This window comes from Saccostrea echinata, unplaced genomic scaffold, assembly GCF_033153115.1.
Source record: "Saccostrea echinata isolate AGI-Se365-2 ecotype Australia unplaced genomic scaffold, CSIRO_AGI_Sech_v1 ptg000001l, whole genome shotgun sequence".
Classification (NCBI taxonomy): domain Eukaryota; kingdom Metazoa; phylum Mollusca; class Bivalvia; order Ostreida; family Ostreidae; genus Saccostrea; species Saccostrea echinata.
In genome coordinates, this window is record NW_026889750.1 from 39922183 (window position 1) to 39945329 (window position 23147).

The 23147-nt window shown below is 33.9% G+C and overlaps 2 long non-coding RNA genes across 3 annotated transcripts in view; both read left to right on the forward strand.

Annotated features, from left to right (window-relative positions):
- The window catches only part of LOC133179358 (uncharacterized), an 81891-nt gene extending 80625 nt beyond the window's left edge, over positions 1-1266 (forward strand). For both annotated transcript variants that reach the window (XR_009720101.1, XR_009720106.1), the window contains one exon: positions 907-1266. This is a non-coding gene — a long non-coding RNA (uncharacterized LOC133179358). The remainder of the gene's footprint in view (positions 1-906) is intronic.
- The window catches only part of LOC133179387 (uncharacterized), a 276577-nt gene that overhangs the window by 115351 nt on the left and 138079 nt on the right, over positions 1-23147 (forward strand). The gene's annotated exons all lie outside the window — the stretch shown is intronic.

The following is a 23147-nucleotide window of genomic DNA, read 5'->3' on the forward strand; positions in this document are numbered from 1 at the left end:
TTAGAATAAATTCTAAGTGGGATTAAAAATTTGTCACTACGAGGTAGCAATCCCAAAAGTTTAACTTGTGCTAAGAAATTTAATGTAAATACGGCAGATTTTCAGTTTTTAGAACCTGACATGAAAATGTTTTTGTATGGGAATATAACAGTCTTACATGTAATTATTTCCTGAGTGCTTATTACAAAATCGTCCATGCAGTTTCTGGTATGCGAGGTAAGATACGGTGATAAAAAGCATTCATCTGCATTCCCTTTTCTCCTCGTTTTACACCTTTCCTTATGTCCATTTAAAGCGTATATAACATGGTTTTCGGCGCTTATGAAACCCGTGTTATTCTAAAATGACATGTAATCCAAACGATGAATACTCTATATCTATACGCATGGAAACTACGCGTTATTGATGAAAATCGGACGTCAAAGCAAAATTATATTTACCAACGAAGAGTATGTTCTGGTAAATGTTATAATTGTACTTGATAATAGCTTGACAATGTGATCTATTCTTCCGTAAACGATCGCATTGTTACATGCATTAATTTTTTTTTTCTTTTCCAAGATGAAAATGTCAAGTTTGTTCACGGTAAATATGTGGGGAATACCTTATTCTTCCAAACTTTTCATCTTACTTCTAAAGATTTTTTGTCAAAAAAATCTTTCTGATGAAAAAAAACAAAAGCACGTGTTCTCTTTTTGTTCCTTTGAAATATGTTTTGGGGTGAGTAAAAATGCTGTTTTCTGATTTGGCGGAGAAATATTTACGTGTATATGATGTATATTTATAGCAACTTTCAGTTATCGATCTTGACTTCCATATTTGGAAATCGTCCAGACCTGAAGAAAGGTAAATGTTTGTACTACACAGTTGATTCAACTCAAAATGAATTATGACTTTTTCTTTTAGAGAGGGATTGTGACATAGTGTAGATTGCTGACACTTGTTGGAAGGATACCTTTCAGTTACCTACAATTCTACCAACTGGAAAAATCAGTACTAATGCCACTTGTGTTACTGGACTATTAGCCGAGGATGGAGTTCTTTATTGAAACAGTTCTCAAGTACTGACTAACAGCTCGACTTCATGAATTTTACAAAACAGTACTCAAGTATTGACTTTCATCGTAATGGACTCCACAAAACGGTACTCTAGTACAGACTGTATCTCTCCATACCGAACTTCTTCTTTTTTTTTACCTTATTTGATTAAATTTAGCAATTTTGTGGTAGTACTCATAACTGTAAAAAATTTAACTGAATAAAATATTAACTGTGAAATAAGAAGAATGTTTCTTTTACACACTGCCATTTTCATCTCATCAGCTGTCAAGTAAGCTTTTCTGATCACCCGTGCTTGATGTATGTCTATATGTCTATTAGTCCATCTATTACTAGTAACTTTCCACTTTTTAAAAAAATTTTGTCCGTTAAAGCGTTGATTTTTGCATGAATTTTGGCCTAGAAGTCCTTTGGGGCAGGCCTGCCCCTAAATAAAATTTTGATAGGTTGGAATGTAAGGAATAATTTAAGATAGGATTTTTTTTTAGGGGCACCCCTGCCCTAGGGTCAAAATTCACAAAAAACCTACACAAAATAAGGAAACCTGATTTTTACAATCTGTTTCAAATTTATACGAGTTAATCTTATAGTCAGAATAGCTCAGTTGATATATGCGCTGACTATTATATCGTAGATATTATCTTTTTAAAGTCGGGGGTTCGAATCCACCTGGTGCCACATTTTTATAGTTTTAAATTTTTGCCTTTTCAAAGACTATTTTAAATTTTTTAGAGGCTTGTTTATTTTCCTTCAATTATCTATCCGTTTCAGAGATACCTTCATAGATTTTTATGAACGAACCTGGGGACTTTGAACTCGATTTGGTGTTTCAGCTGAATATAGTGGAAAATCATTCATTATTTACATAGGCACAAAATGCAATAGTGCATGGATTTAATTAAAAGTACATGTAGTAACAAAAACATTTTGTTAGCAACTACTATTTTCTGAGCAAAAAGACATTTAAGCAAATTTCATTCAATAAATTTGTTGTACCGAAATTTATTCAAATTTAGCTATTCTGCCCCCCCCCCCCCCCCCCCCAAATACAATGAAGTTGATGCAATAAAATGTCGTTTTTCCGAGAGTATTACTATAACTGCAGAAGAAATATTTGAGACACACCATTATTTCAATACTTAAAAGGAAATTAAAGATATACCACTAAACTTTGAGCAAACATGGTTTTTAGCTCACCTGAGCTGAAAGCTCAAGTGAGCTTTTCTGATCACATTTTGTCCGGCGTCCGTCTGTCTGTCCGTCTGTCTGTCTGTAAACTTTTCACATTTTCGACTTCTTCTCAAGAACCACTGAGCCAATTTCAACCAAACTTGGCACAAAGTATCCTTGGGTAAAGGGGATACAAGTTTGTTCAAATGAAGGGCCACACCCTCTTTCAAGGGGAGATAATTAAGAATTAGTGAAAAAATAATGGCATCATTTAAAAATCTTCTTCTCAAGAACCACAGGGCGAGGAAAGATGAAACTCATGTGGAAGCATCCTCAGGTAGTGTACATTCAAGTTTGTTCAAATCATGACCCCCGGGGGTAGGGCGGGGCCACAATGGAGGATCAAATTTTTACATAGAAATATATAGGAAAAATCTTTTAAAATCTTCTTCTCAAGAACAGCAAAGCCATGATGAGTCATATTTATATGGAAGCATCCTCAGGTAGTGTAGATTCAAGTTTGTTCAAATCATGACCCCGGGGGGGGGGGGGGGTAGGGTGGGGCCAAAATGGAGGATCAAAGTTTTACACAAATATATAGGAAAAATCTTAAAAAATCTTCTTAAGAGTCATATTTATATGGAAGCATCCTCAGGTAGTGTAGATTCAGGTTTGTTCAAACAATGACCCCCGGGGGTAGGGCGGGGCCGCAATGGACTATCAAAGTTTTACATAGAAATGTATAGGAAATATCTTCTTCTCAGGAACAGCAAAGCCCAGATTTGTCATATTTATACGGAAGCATCCTCAGGTAGTGCAGATTCAAATTTATTCAAATCTTGACCCCCGGGGTAGGGCGGAGCCACAATGGAGGATCAAAGTTTTACATAGAAATGTATAGGAAAAATTTAAAAAATCTTCTGCTCAGGAACAGCAAAGCCCTGATTGATCATATTTATTTGGAAGCATCCTCAGGTAGTGTAGATTCTATTTTGTTCAAATCATGACTCCCGTGGATAGGGTGGGGCCACAATGGAGGATCAAAGTCTTAAATAGAAATATATAGGAAAATATCTTCTTCTGAAGAACTGCAAACCATGATTAGTCATTTTGATTCAATTTTGTTCAAATGATGACCCCCAGGGGTAGGGTGGGGCCCAATGGGGGATTGAAAGTTTTACATAAGAACTTATAGAAAAAATATTTCTTCTCAAGTTCAGAAAAGCTATGTTTAGTCATATTGATATGGAAGCATCCTCAGGTAGTGTTGATTCAAATTTGTTCAAATGATGACCCCTGGGATAGGGAGGAGCCACAATGGGGGATCAATTTTTTACAAAGGAATATATGGGAAATTTTTTTTAAAAACTTCTCAAGTACAACAAAGCCATTTGTTGACATGGAAGCATCATCAGGTTGTTGAGAATTCATGACCCCCCCCCCCCCAGTAATCTTTTCAATACTGAACTGATTTGTGCTTTTGCCTAGCCAATGTGCTCAGGTGAGCGATGTGGCCCATGGGCCTCTTGTTTTTTTTTAATTTAAATATCGAAGCGAAAGATTTGTCTTACGACTTGTCTTAAGATTTTTTATATTTAAGATAGTTTTGTGAAACGGCAGGGGCATATCTTATGATCGTCATAAGTCACATCTTAAGATGATCGTAAGATCTATCTTTGAACAAATCATACGATACTTTTGTGAAACCCGGCCCAGCTTATTATTATGATCTTTGGTCTCTGTGTGTTAAAAAAGAGACGAGAGAAAACTTGTGGCTTGTTCCTATAGTTTCAAATTCTGTTTTGTCAATCGTAAAAAGTCATGTAACAGATGTAGCCCTTTCATTCGGTCAATCCATAGATATATCGACTTCACTGAGAAGCATATCGACCTTGCACTTCATGCTCGGTCGGAAAGGGCTATATTTATATACGAATATTAACTTGTACCGCTGTTGAAGGGACATAACCTGCATTATAATTGTTAATTGGTAAATGGCAACAGGAAGCGTTCAGTACTCACTACTTCCTCATGTGCGGATCTAGAAGGGGGAGGGGTCCGGACCTCCCTCTTGAATTTGCAGAGTCATTAAAAGTATATACTGTATACTGAAGCAAATAAAAAAATGACTTTGGACCCCCCCCCCCCTTAAAAACAAGGACCCGCCATCACCACCACAAAATAGGTGTTTTTCACATTTGGGAAATGGAATTATAACTTTTTTTTGTTTTGATTGTCAACAAATTTTCTGGGTTTAATACGTTTGGGAATGGAATCCTTCGATCAGTTAATCAAAGACAAACACAACCTCTTTGGGAAAAGATTATAAGTTATCATAATGATGAAATTGAAATCATTTAGACCCTAAATTGTGTTTTATCCTAAAGAGGGTGTTGCAGAAACTCGTAATTATTCCCTATATCGAGAAGGACATTTAAATACCCACGACGCATGAAGTTATCTCTAAATATAGATAATGCTTCGCACATGTAGATGACTTTATACGGCGGGTATGTCCAGCTTGTTATGGGTGAATTAAAAAAAAAATGACCACCAAACTGAATTTTTTTGGCAAAATTCAACTACTTATAACATATTTTTCACTTATATCATCATATTGCAAATGCATTCTAGTTTAAAATCCTGAAGTGGCAATAGAATAGACAATTGGATTAAAAAGTTTCAGAATTTTTATTAGTAAAATTTCTTTTGAAAAAAGAAAATATCATTACACCTTAAAAGACTTTCTAAAATACATAATCACAAGAAATTATAGTTTTTTATGCTTTAAAATGGTAAAAGGGGTATAAATGATTAAATCTAGACCTTGAATGGGTATCTTCTCTTGCACATGTGACAAAAAATTGGCTTTTTGATTGTTATTTTACATTATTTTTTCAATTCTGGTTTGAAAAGTTTTAATATAAAAAAAAATATGAAGCAATAAAATTCCTCAAAATTCACTTTCTTGTCCGTTCAAGTCAATTCTTTAAATCTAAGCCAAAAAAGAATTGTTATATACGAGTTCTCTTACGAAAAATACTAGATTTTGAAGTGACCCTATGTTACATTATTGTGTTGCACTCCTGACATCTGATATGTATTTTATTTAACATTGTTTTAAAAATTATAACACACAAAAATCCATTCTTACTTTGTAAATCAATTTGTCATGTTGATATTTTTCATCGTTTACAGCAGGTCTTTCATATTTTGAAGACCTTAAAACATGATTATTTGCAAAGTGTAATATATATAAATTGTATTTAGAATATATGTAAAATGATGAAAACTATTCCCTGAATTGACTGTAAAATTTCTGTAATTTCTTGATAGACATAGTGTTTTGAACATCAAATAGTTTCAAGCATTTTTTTCATTTTATTTTTTAGTAAAGATAGTTAAAAAGCATCAGTAATTATGAAGCAGTTTTGTTGCACTCCTGACTGCAGTAAAGTTTAAAATTAAAACCATAGAACACAAAAATTCATAAAGTTTTGGCAACATCAAGTGGTAATGAAATTATGCAATACTTATAGTCCAATACTTCATAATTAAAACAGATGAAAGTATTTAAAATTTGCATTTTATCTGGAATAATACCCTATTTTATGCCAAAAAACTAGCTTAAATGTATATTTGGAAGATAAAATATATTTTAAAGCATATTTTCCTTTAGAAGACAAACACAGTAACCCACCAGAAAAATTCTACTCATCATTTTTTCTTTATTTTATATTCTTATTGGATGATTTATAATTCTAACATATTTGTTGCGCTCCTGACCAAAAGCATTGGGGCCTTTAAAGTAGAATTGTGAAGTGAAAATTACATAAGAACTTGTTCTGTTGTTTCAGTGAAGCTGAGGAGGAATTACTTGAATTTTATGACAATGTTTTAGTGTGTTTATTTTGAACGTTCATTAAAAAAAATCACAAAAAAGATAAAAACACATCCAAATTGATAAAATTGAAAAAGGAAGGATTTTAATAATAAAACTGTCAATAATTTAGTATTAAATTATACAAAAAGATCATTTTTAATTAATGAATACTTCTAAGCATGAATAAAAGTCTTTTCGTTACACAACTTGAATCTTTAAAAAAATGTGTTGCACTCCTGACCATAGATTTATGGATCTGAAGCACAGACAGATCCTGTAATTGATAAATCTATTTGGTAAAAATGTTCTTTGCGTCTTTATTTTCCAAAATAAAAATCAGAAAATCAGATAATGATAATAGTTTTTTCATGCTTGGGAGCAAAACATCAAATGTTGCATTCCTGACATTTTTGGGTATGCACATATACTTGACTCTCATTAATGCTGCTTGTGATTTATATAACATTTTTAAGTTTTAAAATGTATATCAGTTATTGTTTTACACTTCCAAAATTCTTTTTTGTCTTAATTTTCTATCAGAATTTTACAATTGATGTTTTTTTGGCAACACTACATTTTTTCTGTTGCACTCCTGACATGGTATAACATTTTTTAAACATCAGCCATGACCACAACTTGATTAAACAAAAGTTATGACAGTCCACATTTAAAGCTGAATGCTTTGAATATTATCAGGAAAGTCTTTATTTTCAACATGAAGCATTATTTTTTATTTCACAGATCTCCAAAAAATACTGAAATTTCAAAATGTCACAAAAAGGTATTGCACTCCTGACAATTTTAGCATCATTTTTGGGCATAACTTTTTTGTTAATTGAGATATCAACGAGATATTTGGCAGGTATTTAGACACTATCTAAAGACATATGCTGAGACATAGAAATCTGTTTTCATTGCCTATATTTTTAGTGTGGGTTGATAAATATGCATTTGGTCATTTTTTTGAATTCACCCTTATAATAAAGCATTTCACATTTTACGTTTATTTCATGCAAAGTTTTTCCTATCTTGTTGATTTATCCGACTTTAAATAAAAATTATCCTATCCTATAGACTGGCGACCTGATAGTAAACTTTTTTCACTTCTATGGTCACTGTCGCCATATTGCACGAGAAAAATTAGAACGATAAAATGCACGATTAATGGCAAGTGCATCTCGCATATTTTGAAAGATGTGCTGTAGACAGCATGCGTTAATATTTTTTAACATGTATATAAAAATGTGTCCAATAATCACGCTGTTGATGCAATATCCAAAAAATTCCATTTAGTCATTTCAATTTAGTTGTTTCAAGTCAAATCTGAGCATCTAATTAACAGAACAATAATGAAACGAAACGAGTATGAAAAAATTAAATTATTTAAAATGATAGTACTTTATTTTTAAGACATTGTCACTAAATGTATGTCTTATTGATTTAGATCACAATATCAAGGAAAACAATTTAATTCTCCATGCAAAAAATATTACTCATCAACTTTACGACATATCTCCCTCTCTCTTTCTCTCTCAAGAGAGATGTTACATTGTATTTCCATTATTTAAGAAAAAAATATGTATATACCAGCCATTCCAGGATTCGAACCCATTCCCAGGTAAAAGAAGCTGTGCAAAGAGCTCACACGCTTTACCACTAGACCAGCTCCAGCACTGAAATATCATGTGCTATTTTATGTGCACATTTTCCATTTCCGATGGATAATAATTTTTATTCGATTTTTGTGATTTTCAAAAATATGCGTCTTTGAAAAAAAAAATCGGAAATGGCAGTTTTGAAGAAAAACCCTGTCTTTTTATGCGTATTCAAATTCATTCTGTTTCAAGGAGGCAATTTTTCAGAACAATGGAGATTCCCTATATATTTGAAAAACAGAAAACTTGACTTTGCTAAGTGGCTAATTTACACTTCATTTAATGGCAAATCGGTAGTCGATATGCAGTTTCTAAATATTGTTCTACATTGTGCTGTATATACATGTACCGTTGTATCTGAAAAAAAATTTAAGACCGTTTTCTGTTACTTGAAATTTTTCTTTTAAATTGCTACAACTTTAGGGAAAATAACAAAAGAACTGCAACACCCTCTTTATGGAGATATAATAATACACGTATATGGCTTTGGTCGCATGGGGTAAAAAGCAACTATATAACTCTGATGAGGTCGTAGAAATAAAACGAATTTTATTGAATGCGGATGATTCGAATAACACTTAAAACTGATGTAACATTTAGCATGCGGCTAAAAAAACGACAATTGTACAATTTGATTAGAAACTTCTAAGGAGTTAGTTGGCTTGTTTTCGGGTTATTTCTCTCCTTAGGAAGCAGACATGCAGTGAGATGAACAACATTCAAGGTTGTTTGTACAACAGGATTATGCACAGGACTATTCTTACGCGCTTTCAATTCCGCACCAAGTATGCCAAGTTGACCTTCTGTATTTTGCAGTACAAAGGTTAATTCAGTTATTTGGTCATGTTTGGTACTCGGTACATGTAACTCTCTCTCTCTCTCTCTCTCGTATCCTCTTTAAAGTAATAAAATAGACTTTAACGAATACACAAAGATTTGACTCCAGGGGAAAACTGTGCGGGGGCGAAAGGGATTGTTTGAATGCTGCTTTTTTGCACGCATCGTCTCATGCCACGGTCTGCATATATATACATGTAGCTCTCTCCAGAATGTGAGAGGATCGTACATTTTGGCCATGGTTTCCGACGATGCATTCCACGGAAAACTCCTTAGCATAGACCAAATCTAGTGTTATTTAAAAGCATAGTGGTGACAATGCTGCAGATGTCATTTCTCTTATAAATATAAAAAAAACTTGTGTCACACCGGGAGCTAGGAGGAGTGTACTAAATGCATGCTTTACGAAGAAAGTAGCAGACCCCCCCCCCCCTCCATGACCGATCACTAAATTTTACGTTTGATCATGTACAACTTTATCCTCTGCAAAAATCTCCATTCTGCTGATTGCTTATGGACCCTCAAAATTCACTTCTGGTATAATGCACTATTATCTGCATAGCGGAAACAAATATAGGCCAGGTTTTAATTATGTCTTCATTTAAGCAAAATTGTCATTTATAACCAAGCAGGAGTAAACACACTGTTTTTTTTTTTTAAATTCAAAAAATGACTCCTTCTTTTCCTAAGCACAGGTACACTTATTTATCATGGAGAATATACATGTAATGACTGACTGACGGTCAAAAACTTTCCTTCTTATACAAGTCCTGTACTATGATAAAAGTTAGTGGATTCTGGAATTGCTTTAATAAGGAAACTGAAAGGACGGAGTGAAGATGATTGCTCTGTGAGCTTGCTTTCCACTGCAAGGGGAAGGCTATGTCTAAGAAAGTCACATTTTCAGCAGATAAGGGGGGGGGGGGGCTTCCTTCTAAAATGATATGTACATGTATTATTTATTTAATGCAGTGTTTCTTCAGCAAATCTTATTGACCTGGTTCCTGTGTTAAGTGTAGTGGTGGCTGGAGAGGATGATTTCTTTATAAAGTTCTTCGAGCCATTTGTGTGAGGACAATAGAAAGATACAATCGAACCTGCTCCTCCAAACAAGAAATAAATTCCGGAACATAATAACTATCATTGAAAAAAGTACTATTATTTTAGACGAACAGCTTGACTTAATTTATATATGAAAAATACATTGATTGGCCATTCTCTCTCTCTCTCTCTCTCTAAATTTTGCTGATATAATTCGGTGTTATTTTTTTTATCCGATTTTTCATACATTGAAAGCGATCGTACATGCACATAATTGACATATACCTCCACATGTACACATCCTTTTTAACACAAATTCATATTAACCGAAGTAAAATACTTTACAATAAATGAAAAGAAAAATCTTAAACCGTTCCCAGCATATAGGTTTATATATGCGATTAAGATTTTGTTCAGCTCTACATGTAGCAAATGACGAAGTTTGAAAAGGTTGATTCTTCGTAAAGCATAAATTTAATGAAAATAACATCTGATTTATTTTTTTCAAAACAATTAGGCCTATAAACGCGAAAGGTGACGATTTGCCTTCATCACGGTCATTTACGTGTCATTGTGTTCGTTGTCTCATTCAAGTGTAGAACCGTCGGTTTTACTGTTTACGGAGACAGCCTAGCTTCTGGTTGAACGAGACTAATGTGTTTCCTAAGATACATAATTCTTGAAATTTGAGAATAAAATCTAGTATAATTTGTTAAAGTCTTGGACCAGCCGTAAAAAAATGAGAAAAAAGTAAATGCTGCAACGAAAAAAAAAATGACCAGGATTTTTTTAAAAATGCATTAATATGGGAAGATTTGACTTTGCTACAAATAATGGGGGTGAGGTTGTTAGAGGTGGGTGCAATTAGCCATTCAGTGAACATCTTCATTCTATATTAATCAATTACCATTGAAAAATTATGTATGGACACCCCCTCCTCCCAATACAACACGCCTTCATTTAATTCCTAGTAAATAATGCTTTATTATGTATAAAAACCCCAAATTACGGGGAAATTAAATCTGAAAGATTAAACACATATTTACTTCCCTGTAATATTGCATCTGATTATCATTTTAATTTCTTAGTACAAAGATGAAGTGTTTGTCTGCTTTAAAGGTTATGAAAATAAATACCGGGTTATTTTTGTGTAGGAAGGTTTGCAATAAGTTCAGTTTAATCTTTGAATTGTTTTAAAATGGAAAGAATGACTGCTTATTTTTTTAAATGAATCATATTTGGTCATTTCTTTAGGCATGTACGTAACAACTTTTTTTCAGGGAAAAAGGGGGACTTAAAATGACAAATTAAAAATAAACAAAAAATCAACCAAAAAAAAAAAAAAAAAAAAAAAAAAGAAAGAAAGAAAGAAAGAAAAAAATGTATTTCGGTAAGGGGTTAATCCCTTTTCGACAAAAGAAAATTGAGCTAAAATGGCAGTGCTGAGCAATGTCGGCGATACCATAAGAGGTTACTCAGTAGATAGATACAAGAATATCCAATGCGTACAAAATCAGACCTAAGGTCAAGAGGCGTTTCATAGATACTAGTACAACATGTCAAAATTTTATGAGCCTGAAACGACAGGTTGTTAGTGTCAGCGAAGAAAATTTGATTTCTTTTTAAATCTGAGATAAATACTTCTATCAACGTGCAAAATTGACTCATGAAATAAATCTTAGTTTGAATATTATTTAAAACATATATTCTTTTTATCAATTTAATTGCAAATCTTCATTTATTCCTTGACTACAAATTACTTAATTATTAGTGACACTTTCTGGATAACGATTGTGAACTATAAAGGGACAGAGTGTAAATTGCCCTCAACACTTTTTAATGTCCTATATAAAAAAAAAATAAAGTAATTATTAAATTTAAACTTCTTTCATGTCCATGCATCTTATCTAAGCTTTTCACAGACTATGTAATTTACTCAACACATATCATTTTATCACTCAATTCGCTAATTGTTGTCAAAGAATTCTGTTAAATTGTATGTGTCAGTTCAGAGGCCCGACGCATTACTGGCCACTTCCGTCTGTGTCCCCGTATATATTTCTTAAATGTTAAAATTGTTGTCCATTGATAAAAGCTTTAATAAACTTTGAAACTGATTTACTCGTTACTTTAGATTTATAATACATGTATGTGATTTCGGGAAGAGTCCTAGGAATACGGCACTACTACTTCCGGCCCACAGCGCCACTCATTTCACTGCCAACATTCCCTCTCTCTCGATCAACGACATATCTTATTAGACCCAAACTAAGCGATTATACTTCCACAAAATTTGAGAACCACAAATGAATGGAAGAATATGTAGGCCTAAGCTTTTGATTTTTTTTCTTCAAACGAAATTTAGCGAAAAAAAAGGGGGGCACATGGTGAATCAATGTACATGTGACATTAAAAAAACTTCAAAATATATTCTGAACTTATAGTGACCGTATAAAGATATGATGATAATATGAAAATTACATCTTTATCCTCAGTTTTTGTAAGATTACATGTTCGCTGCAAGACATACGAATATTGATCTGCTTAAGTCGGTACAGAGCAAATAGGTGGTGCAAATACTGTGACGGTTTACGCCAATATTGCAGGAAATATGGCCAACTTTAAAATAGTGTTTGTATGCCCTCTCGAGCTCCCGACTCAGGACGAAAAAATTAGGTCGGTAGGTAGATGAGAATTTTTTCCCCCGAGAAATTTTAATATCAATATCGTAAGAAACATACATTACCCATGTAAAAGAGCTAAGGGATTGTCTCGGCACGTATTATTGCCTATATCAATATTTACGAATGTAGGACAATTCATACATGTATGTTCACTATTGTAGGTACATATTGCCCCCTACCCCTTCCTCAAACTTCATTTAATTTGTCAGAAAACATCCTCAAACTTCATTCTTTTAACTTGTCAGAAAATTTTAAATGGATTGTGTTACTGTAGATGCCCCCCCCCCCCCCTTGCCGATCAATTTTCTGTATCCGCCCTTCAAGCTTTCTTTCATAAATTTATTTAGGTCATGAATAAAACAAAAAAAATATATCCTTATGATGAAAAATTATCAAACAATGAACTCTATGATTACAAGGAAGACGCAATGTTATCAGTCTTATCTTACGGATTCTGTTTTTAAAAAAACTAAAAATATTTTTCACAAACTACAAGTAAATAAAATACAAGTCTATAAAATATCTCAACACATATCTTTTATTTGTTTGTTTTTTATTTAATATTTACTTTTCTCTGAACCGTATATCAGAGCATTATTCACGTCTAACATGACGTGGCGAGTGCATAACGTTATTATTAAAAAGAAAAAAAAACCACACCGGGTATTTACCGATATAAAACCAATATATGTGTTTAATTTGAGAAAATTAACATAAATAATTTTTTATCCGATTTTTTTTAAATCATGTGTGCTACAAATGACCAAAATGGACATTTATGTGACATGCAAAAATGTCGACCTTCTTAAAATGTACATGTAACTTCTGTCTTATCAGAGTCCAAAACACCTAGAGCTTCTTTATAAAATTTAACTAATAACAATGAAACCGTTTCGACAAGTGTATAATTTAGATATACTTTAACGAAAAGAATTAAATCAAATATTGCATGTAGAAGAAAAGGAGGGGATTTATGCATAAATTTTTCAAGTATGTTTTCATGTGATAAAGTAAGGTTTTTTCCAATCAGATACGTATTTCAAATATTTCTGAGAGGGATATAAAAGCGTCAGTTTGAACGTCTTTTTTCAACGTCATTTTACAAGGTAATTTTAACATTTTCTTAACCTTTGATTCCCTATATCTCAGTAATTATTCTGAATATTTGAATCAAACTTTATATTTGGTTATTTTACACTATAGTCTATCATAATCCATTGAAAAGTCAATTTTGAAAATTTTTACCTTAAGGGCCCTTTTCGCATGGGACGGCTCAAGTGATATCTCTCGTCTGGGCTCTCATTTTTTAAGGAGGGTAGTGTTATATAAGCCTGATTTTTTTCTGAAGTGCTAAAAAGCGCACAATACCGAAGTAATTAATAAAAAAAAACCACATACGTATAATGCCATATGAAGTCGGAGTTTATTTTCCAGGGGTCGTGTTTTATGCCCTCTTCACATATTTGTATTGTTTATATACACTGTTCGTTGTCTTCAACCTTTTCATTTCAGCTTCTCTGGTCCAGTAGTTCTTAGAAAAAATATTTTCAAAGGTTTTTCCTTCATTTTTCAGTGTATAAATTTGAGTCTCACCTTTCTTCCAGGAGTCATGATGTGAATAATTTAGAATCTACACTACATAAGGGAGTTTCTACATAAGTTTCACCTTTTCTGTTCCAGTGGTTCTTGAGAAGAAGATTTTTAAAGATTTTCCCATGTATTTCAATGTAAAACCCTACCCCCGGGGGTCATGATGTAAACAAATTAGAATTTACGCTACTTCAGGAAGCTCTTGTGAAGAGGATTTTTCCTATATATTTCGATGTAAAAATTTGATTCACTATTGTGGCCCACCTTAACTCCCGGGAGCCATGATGTAAAGAATTTATTAGAATCAACATTACCTCAGGAAGCTTCCACATAAGATTCAGTTTTTCTGGCCCAGTGGTTTTTGAGAAGACTTTTTAATGACCCCACCCTATTTTTGCCTGTTCTTGATTATCTCCCCTTCGAAGGGGGCTTGACTCTTTATTTTAATATTTATTTTTTATCTCCTTTACCCGGGCGTGCTTGGCACCAAAATTGATTAAAATTGGCCAAAGAATTCTTGAGAAGAAGATAAAAATGTGAAAAGTTTAAAGACGGACGGACGAACGACGTGTGATCAGAAAAAGCTCACTTGAGCTTTAAGCTCAATTGAGCTAAAAAGTTGAATCTTTACAACTTGGGAATGTTTGCAAATTAATTAATTTAAAATATATAACTTTTTCCATGAATTTGTAATTGAAAATTGCTACTTTTAGAAGTTTTCTTTCCAAAAATTGGGGTACAATACCAAGACCTTGAGCAAGCTTCCGAAGGATGGCATTTCCCATATAACCTCGAATGGGAAATCACTTGAACTGCTTATATTCCGATTTTTAGTTGTGTGTGTATATATATATATATATATATATATATGTATATATATATATATATATATATATATATATATATATATATATATATATATATATATATATATATATATATATATATATATATATATATATATATATATATATATATCACACTGAGAGGAAATTTATTGCGAATTAAAACTATGATAATTCTATAGCTAGTAAGCCTTTCTCCTATTTAGGCCCAACCAAAGGCCGCTAGGCATTCGATGTTGATTACTGACTCAAGCAATTAAAGAGGTATAGTGCCCTTTCTCAGTATTTCACCTTCCCATGTTTAACTTGAATGGAAGTACCTGTTACTATAAATAGATTTACTTAGAGGTGGGATCAAGTGCCATGGAGGAGTGAGCATCCCCTGCCGACCGGTCACACCAGCCATGTGCTCCTTGTCATGATCGGGAAACAACGGAAAAATCTGTCGACAATTCAGTGTGTAAATAATGATCTGATTCGGACTATGAATTCACGAGAAACACTTTCTTGAGAAAAAATAATCTTTTATTCAAAAAATAATGTGGTATTCTTGGGGATCGAACTCTAGGCAATAAAAATCCCGTGTATCACATTCCTTTGACACTAACACGCTATACAATTCATAATGAATAGTGGCATTTAAAACATGCGTCTGATATGACCCTCGATTAAATGGTCACCAAGTATTTCTCTGGTGTGTCATAAAAGTATATTTTTATGGTATAGTGGGTCTTTGCTCCATGTTTTTGCTAATCAAAAAAAGTATATTTTTACGCATATTTCTACCGAAAACTTTCAAAAAAAATAGAGCGAAAACCTTCTCATATTATAATATGAGAAAATGATCCTTTCTGCAATCTTTTTTGTGTGTATGCTATTTTATACACAAATAATTTCAATCATTTTGAGAATCAAATTGTTGAGATTATACATTAAGTACACTTAAATGATATATAAAATATCAAAGAAAATTTTGTTAAAATTGAGATTTAATTTTTCACCTACCGGTACGTATTTGTCACACCATACTAAGGCATTTCGATCACTTTATTCGCCCATCTTCTTTTTCGTTGCATTGGAAGAAATACATATTTTCCAAAGAAAAATGCGATGCTTTAAGTCACTTAATGACCCTTACATCTACCAAACCATTAAAGGTTTTCGTAAATGCTATAAAAGAGAAATGGGTCTTTTCAAAAAGTTTGAGGAACAAAATAAAATTTCAGTGTTTTGAGAAGGAATTTTTCCCCTTATACATTTCTCAGTTAGATCAAGCCACTGAAACGTAGATCTACTTCACTTGCAAGAAGACGGAAATATCCACTTCTGTTTAAGAACATAAGCAACGTAGTTTGAATTTATTTGTCTTTTTTCCCTGGAGTTTAAGAGTTCCATTATTTAAAGAAACTATGTGCTACATTTTAATGTCCATATATACCCAGGTATTTTGTTGTACACTTCTTCTTAAACAAGTTTGGATAAACAAAACATCTAGAATATATGTTTAGTAATTTTCGTATATTTTTTCTTTGAATTATACAAGAATTTTCATCAATTGATATCTTTTTAAAACCTCTGGTAATGCATGCTGATGGCACTATAATTTGAAATTAAGAATATCTTGAAAAATTATCAGTAGGTATGTCCTTAATCAAAGATTTAAAACCAAATGTTGGGATCAACGAAGCGATGTAAGAACAAATACAGTAACTATTTTTGTCGCCGCTGTCGTCATTGACTAAGTCTTGTATTAAGAAATAGAGCAGTGCTGTATTCGTAAGTCATACTTGTAAGGCTTGAAAAAACGCGTATTAAGGGTGTACAAACAGTAAGGCTAGAACTTAAGTTTCATGACTTATAATGCAAGCGTTACAATGTGTACCGACACTTAGATAGCTTATTAAGAGAGGAAGAATACAAAATAGATGACTGTCCTTTCAGATGATGAACCCCTTCTCGTGAATAAAGAAACAAAAAAAAAATATTTCATAACGCAAGCCATTTCCACATCTGCGATAATTTTAAGCCATTCAATGACAAAACCAAAAAAAGTACGCTATCATTACCATATTGGGATCGAGGGCCCAGATTCTCCAGAATATAGAAGTTTTCGAGTTGAAGCCTGCAACTCTTGTAATTTCAATTTTCAAGAACCAAACTTTATTCCCGTTATTTTTCACAACTTAACTCGCGAGGGTTTGATCACAGGTACTTGTGGACAGGACCCCCCCCCCCCCCTCCAATATGCCCCACAGGTCAAAAAATATTTTTATGTATTTTTTTCATAAATTATTCTTCTAGTACACATTTACAATGTATTCCATAAGAAAAATCAAAAAAATAACGCAGAATTAACGTTTTACTAAAAAATCATACCCGCGGTATTATGAAATAGAGAAGGTAAGTCACTTCCATTTGTTTACACTGGACCCCTCTTGGATATCAGGCCCGAAATATCATTTACCTAATACATGTCACCGAAATGTGTCATGATATCTTGTTTCGGTAGATATTTTTGTCTTTAATCGTGCTATTTAATAGCCCAGGCATCCCATAATAATCCGAGTATTCATCGTCAAACGTGAAAAATGCTACAAGATTTGGAAATGTCAGAGTAGAAATTACGGAAGTGATGTAAAAACGACACCTAGCGTGTAACTCTCGAGTTCCGAGTGTTATAGAACTAAGGGAAAAGTCAGAGGTCTACGAAAAAGTTCGGGAAAATTTTGATAAAGAAGTCGAAATTGATTCATTAGAATTAAATTCTGCTTAAGATGAGCGAGGGTAGTCGTCAATATTCCCTTTAAAGGATGTTATCATTGATACCAAGTAGCGGTTTAAAAATCGCTTAAACATTATAAACTTGACATGTAAACCCCCCCCCCCCCCACTCCACCTCGGCCGCCTTCCCCATCTGCGTGGACATGGAATTTTCATTAAATTGTGTCTGCGGAATGGTGGATATCCGTTAAATTAATGTGGTAGTAAATATAATATTTAGAATGATAAACTAGTTTTAAAAATAAGTAAAGACAGAAATGTGATTATTTAAAACTGTACAAAAAATCTCTTTGTTTCCCCATTTGTTATGAATTCGCTACATGTATTTAATCAATATTGATTAATTTGGGGACGGGGGCTGTGCAACGTCATTACAAGTTACAGTTTTGGAGAAAAACAAATTGACCGGTTGATGAATGGTTGTACAACCCATGCAATATTTAAACGTCAATTGCTACGTAATACAAGTTGCAATTATCTAACTATGACTGTTAGAAAAGACGTACCTAAAGAACTTTTTTAAAAGTCCTTATTTTATAGAAGTTAAGCTTCCGTTTGTTCAATTAGAATAATAGCAGCTTGATGTATATGTAATCAAGGCCAGAAATAAACTCAGCAGTGCGACGCGAAAGTAAAGAAGAGCATGAAAATTATTTTTTTAAAAAAATGGGGTTCTGATTTTCATTCTTAAGAATTAATTTTGAAAAGACTCACATTTAAATTCCTTGGCAAATGATAATCATCGCATAAGAATATTAAAAAATACACATAATTATTAAGCTTAATATTATCGGAATTAATTGCAAGCATGTCCATGTAGAAGGGGAAGGGGGGTTACATATCTTGTAAGTTGTAAATAAATGTTTAAGCGATTTTTAAACCGCTACTTGGTATCAATGATAACATCCTTTAAAGGGAATATTGACGACTACCCTCGCTCATCTCGAAAATCTTAAGCAGAATTTAATTCTAATGAATCAATTTCGACTTCTTTATCAAAATTTTCCCGAACTTTTTCGTAGACCTCTGACTTTTCCCTTAGTTCTATAACACTCGGAACTCGAGAGTTACACGCTAGGTGTCGTTTTTACATCACTTCCGTAATTTCTACTCTGACATTTCCAAATCTTGTAGCATTTTTCACGTTTGACGATGAATACTCGGATTATTATGGGATGCCTGGGCTATTAAATAGCACGATTAAAGACAAAAATATCTACCGAAACAAGATATCATGACACATTTCGGTGACATGTATTAGGTAAATGATGTTTCGGGCCTGATATCCAAGAGGGGTCCAGTGTAAACAAATGGAAGTGACTTACCTTAGACTCTATTTTATAATACCGCGGGTATGATTTTTTAGTAAAACGTTAATTCTGCGTTATTTTTTTAATTTTTATATGGAATACATTGTAAATGTGTACTAGAAGAATAATTTATGAAAAAAATACATAAAAATATTTTTTGACCTGTGGGGCATATTGGAGGGGGGGGGGGTCCTGTCCACAAGTACCTGTGATACATGGAGCGTTACGTGAGCTTTATTATTGGAGATTTACGTTTCATTGATTCATTCCAGTTTATGTCCAGCTCTTTGGAAACGACTTCGTCAAGAATTTAGCCTGTGAAGGACTTTCACATTTCAAAATTTAAAGGTGAAGAGACTCTGCGCGAAAAAAAACGTGTACTGTTACGATTACATCGACAATTATGATCGATTTAAGGAAAAGAATTTACCACCCAAAGAAGCGTTTTACAATCGTCTTAAAAAGGAGCGTATTATATGTGCTCATTGACGTTCTCTTATTAGCCGACATCTCCGAGACATTACCTTAGATTATATTACAAGCTTGATGCCTGCACATCCCCAGGACTTAATTGCTTGGGATGCTGCTTTGAAAATGACAGGGATTTCACTAGATCTTATTACAGATCTCTCAGGTATAATTTTTTTGGACTAGGGCTACGCGGTGGAGTGTCCATGATTAGCAAAAAATTTAGCGAGGCTAATCATTCAGATTTTGAATGAAAATTATGACCCTTCCAAACCTATCAACTTTCTCATTTACTTGGACGCCAATAATTTGTACGGGGGTGTCATGCGTTTTCTTTCCCCATCGGCTTTATGCGCTGGTTGAATGAGAGTGAAAGGGATCATTCTGATGTCACACAAGTCTCTACAGACAGTCGGATAGGATATACTTTAGAGGTTGAATTAGAGTATCCATCAGACTTGCAGTATTATCACAACTGTTACCCTCTGGCCCCTGAACACAAACTCGTACAAGACGAGGATCGGAACTTTCCCGTTACAGTCAACAACTTTGGGAGGAACTACACGCCAGAGACGGGCTCACAATGCGAGGACATGGAAAGACATTTAACTAATTCCCATGCACTTTAGAAAATAAGAAACATTACGTCCTACATTATCGAAACTTGCAACTTTATTTATCATTAGGGATGAAAGTTACTAAAGTACACCAAATTTTAGAGTATCGCCAAGAACCCTGGCTGAAAACCTACATCGATTTCAATTCCAGCAAAAGAAGAAATACCAAAAAACGACTTAGAAAAATATTTCTTCAAATTAATGAACAATGCCGTATTTGGTAAAACTGTGTAGAAGTTAAGAAATCGTGTAGATATCAAGATGCAGAAAGAAAACTGAAGAAATTATGTGGCAAACCATCCTTCGATCGTTTTAAAATACATGTATTCATTGATAATCTAGTGGCACTTGACACACCTCGGTCGATTCGTACCTCATCATCAGCCGAGGTTTGCCGAATGAATCTAGTGGGAGTTGAAAACAAAGAGTTTTAAAGCTTTTCTTGAACAAACCTGTCTACACTGGACAGACCATACTGGATTTGTCTAAGCTAGTCATGTCTAATTTCCATTACAACTACATGAAAAGAATGTATGGAGCGGATCAGATTCGGTTATCATTCACGGACAGTTTGATATACCAGGAGGAGATCAAGGAATTTTTTCCAGGGGGGGGGGGGGGGGAGTCCACCCCAGTCAAAAAAGAATTCTTACCCAAAAAATTCTTGACAAGCAAAAAACAAAAAAAAAAAAAAAATAGAAATTCCAGATTTAGAAGGAGACATAGCCAGACACAGATCTAGAGACCTCTTCGACATATCTAACTATCCACTCAACCTTTCACTTCATGACAACACGAACAAAGAAGTGCATGGCGTTAAAGTTTAAGAATGAAACGGCGGGTAATTTGACATTTACATAACAACTTTTATTCGTTGTATTTTTTGCAACCTTTTTTTGCTCGTTTGTTTTTTCCCTAAGTATTCAGATTTCTTACTTTATTTTTTCGAGGTGTTCCGGTGTTGTAGAGTAGGATTTTCCCCATAGTCAGCTTTTCCCCTAGAATTTGTACTCTAGATAAGTATCCCCCCGGGGAAATTTCACACTAAACAGCTAAAGCCAAGTTTCCCCCTCTTTCTTTCTCAGAGTAGGATTCCCCTTCTTTAACATTGCCAATATTCCGACTCAAGAATTTTTGAATGTAGCATGAAATCTTAAAATAAAGAGTTCTAATCACTGGGTCTCCACCCAAAATTTTAACTCATTGGAAATTGTAAATAAGTCGCTTAAAAATCTAAGACTTCATATCCTGATTGCTTACTGTTTGACCTCTTATATGCAAATTTGATCTATGACGTTAGGTCGTGAGGTCTTGCAATTGTATTGGAAAGGCCCGAGAAGTTCCGATTGCGTCTTGATCTGTCTGCTTACTTTCAATTTTTGAACATGAATTCGAAACGTTTTTTTTTTCTTTTATTAGGAATTACACGTCACGGATAAGGTGCAATTGCAATGGTCAGTGTCTTATTTTAACGGGGGCTAGAAGCAGCAACAACAAGTATGGTGTTGTCACGGATTGTGTGCTACAAGCAGAGGATGCATGTGTATCTACACACTAGACTATAGGCTCAGTGTCATGTTACATCATCGTTACCATGAATGGGATGCTTGATGATGCAGCATTTATTGTTGCTTCTCACTTATGCCACAACACACAGTGTTGTTACACAACCATCAACAATCAGCGGCTTAAGACCTGCATCGGGGGACACCTGTCTCGGGCACCCACCTCCTTACCCACTCTGTCCCCTTGAGCTACATATGAAAGACAACGATCATGGTAAATTTATCACATTATTATAATGTTGTTATCGGCCGCAGGAGCGGCCGATCTATTTGTAGTTGTGTTAGAATGTGCACATGGGGAATTGAGGCATTATTTTTTCATTGCCTCGATGAAATAATTCTTTATCAATAACAAACATAAAAGTCATGAATAAAACTTTTAAAAATTCGCTTTATACTTTATCTTAATGGTTGTTTTTATTATGCCCCCAGATCAAAAGATCCGGGGTTATATTGTTTTTGTCCTGTCTGTCTGTTTGTCCGTTTGTCTGTCTGTCTGTTGTCAACTTTAACCTTGGCCATAACTTTTGATTGGTTGGAGCTATGACTTTCATATTTCACATGTGTATTCCTTGTGACAAGACCTTTCTTTGGGTACCATCATATTTGACCTTTTGACCTTGACCTTGGAGTTTGACCCACTTTTGCAAAATTTTATGAAACTTTAACCTTGGCCATAACTTCTGAACAGTTGGTGCTTGGGGTTTCAAACTTCACATGTGTATTCTTTGTGACAAGGCCTTCCTTTGGATACCAACAACTTTGACCTTTTGACCTTGACCTTGGAGTTTAACCTACTTTTGAAAAACTTTAACCTTGGCCATAACTTTTGAACAGTTGGTGCTTAGGGTTTCAAACTTCACATGTGTATTCCTTGTGACAAGACCTTCCTCTAGATATCAACCACTTTGACCCTTTGACCTTGACCCAGGAGTTTGACCTACTTTTGAAAAACTTTAACCTTGGCCATAACTTTTGAATGGTTGGAGCTAGGGCTTTAATACTTCTCATATGTAATCCTTGCGACAAGACCTTCCTATGGATACCAACCACCACTTTGACCTTTTGAATTTGACCTAGGAGTTTGACTTACTTTTGAAAAACTTTAACCTTGGCCATAACTTTTGAATGGTTGATGCTAGGGCTTTCATACTTCACATATGTAATCCATGTGACAAGATCTTCCTTTGGATACCAACCACTTTGACCTTGGCCTTGACGTTTGACTTTTATTTAAAAAACTTTAACCTTCGCCATAACTTTTGAACAGTTGTATCTAGGTCTTTCAAATTTCACAGGTGTACTCCTCTAGACAAGACCTTTCTTTGGGTATCAACATTTTTTACCTTTTGGCCTGGATTTTGACTTGCATTTGAAGAAACTTTAACCTTCGCCATAAGCTGCCATACGGGGGCCTCAGTGTTTCACAAACACATCTTGTTAGGTTTCAGTTTAGTTTCATTTCTAATCAGATATTCGTTAATTTATGATTTTATAAAAAGTTGCTGCATGAACTGCTCCTCAAGATGGGCGTGTATAAGATATAGAAACAAAATGTATTTAGTTTACGGATATGAATTAAACTGCATAACTAATAAATTGTAAAAGTTTTTAGAAGCGAACATTAATTACAGTTGCAAAT